At 34.0% G+C, this 1,508-nt stretch overlaps 1 non-coding gene across 1 annotated transcript; it reads left to right on the top strand.

Annotated features, from left to right (window-relative positions):
- Window positions 1–373: 373 nt before the first annotated feature.
- TRNAW-CCA (transfer RNA tryptophan (anticodon CCA)) lies at window positions 374–445 on the top strand. The gene has a single exon. It is a non-coding gene; the product is annotated as a tRNA-Trp (tRNA).
- Window positions 446–1,508: the final 1,063 nt, after the last annotated feature.

Raw genomic sequence — 1,508 nt, 5'->3', positions numbered from 1 at the left:
TTACCTTTTATATATGTCTCATAATAAGTTTATTTCACAATTTCCATGAAAATTGTTATTTGGCACAATAGTAGTATGTTTGATTTTAAAGGTTTTGTTATTCATTTTTATTTTTTAATATATATTTTTTAGTTTTTTAATAGAGGATGTAGAGAATATTTTGCTAATTTAAATTAATTTAGTTATAATTGACATTATTAGTGCAAAAAAACTAACCCAAGGGGTGTCTGAGCCAAACAATGAAACTATAAGAACCATTTTAAAATCATACGGGGTCTTCACGCGAATGACCAAAACCACAGGGGTGTAAAGGCAATTTACAGTAATTTAATAAAACTCCATAAAAATATTTGATGGCAATGAGATACAACAAGGATCCGTGGCGCAATGGTAGCGCGTCTGACTCCAGATCAGAAGGTTGCGTGTTCGATTCACGTCGGGTTCAAAATTTTTGTCTTTTTATTGAGCCGAGCTTCTTTGTTGCTTCCCTCTTTCTTCTTCTCCTATTTCAGTTAGGGTTTTGTATGTATCTGCCTTCTCATTCTCTCTCTCTCTCTCACTCTCTCTCTCTTTTCAGCAATGCCTTTGTAACCACAACAACAACTTCCACCCGCTGTCTTCATCGTCAACATCATCGACGGTCATCCCTTCCTTCTTATATTTAGTACGAGTATGTTTTTCTTTTATTTTCTTTACCCCTTCTATTATTATTTCACAAGAACTTGTTCCACAATTAGTTTCGTTATTTACTTGAAGATATATCACATGCATGCCCAATGTTCATTCACAGATCTCGGTTATCAATTCTTTATTTGTGTATTTTTTCTATTTTTAGGCATACAATTTGCTTGCCTTCTTATTTTACTTGATGAAAGATAAAAAATTATGTTAATCGAAAATCCGTCATATAAGAACAACTAGCAGCCGCCCCAGTTCAATTTTTTACAGAGAACCAATGCACAAACACACAACAGCGACACCCTCTCCTGCTGATCATATTAACTTCCCACTGTACTTCCCATTCTAACAAAATCTTAAACCCAGCAATAGAATATAACCAGAAGAAGAAATTTTGTGTGAAGCACACCATACCAGCTGCCTTCCATTCTAAGCAACCAATTTTTGCCTTTCTGTATGCAAAGCCCCCATCACGAATCATGAGCCAAAGTGAGATCCCAAATAGCAATATAAGTCATATTATCAAAGATTAATCCCAAAATCAGCTAATTATGTCTGTCTGTCACGGTGCAAGATCGAGAAGTTTAGCTCTCATTATTTGCATAATCAATATTGCCAGCAGGGTATGATTTAAGTGTTGATCAATTGTGATTCATTTGGTTTCTTGTTTTGTGCTTCAATTTTGAATATGTATGATATATTTATTATATACGAGCCTCTAGTTTATTCCTTTTCTTATTTCTCAATTAATCAAGCGTTTTTGTAATTAATCAAACTTGACCCTCACGGTTTAGTTGATGGTTCCACTGAAGTTTCTTGATTTTGTTTTG

The sequence above is a fragment of the Diospyros lotus genome, chromosome 8 (genome assembly GCF_014633365.1).
Source record: "Diospyros lotus cultivar Yz01 chromosome 8, ASM1463336v1, whole genome shotgun sequence".
NCBI classification, from domain to species: Eukaryota; Viridiplantae; Streptophyta; class Magnoliopsida; order Ericales; family Ebenaceae; genus Diospyros; species Diospyros lotus.
Note: the sequence above shows the minus strand (reverse complement) of the source record. Positions and strands in the feature narration are given on the sequence as shown.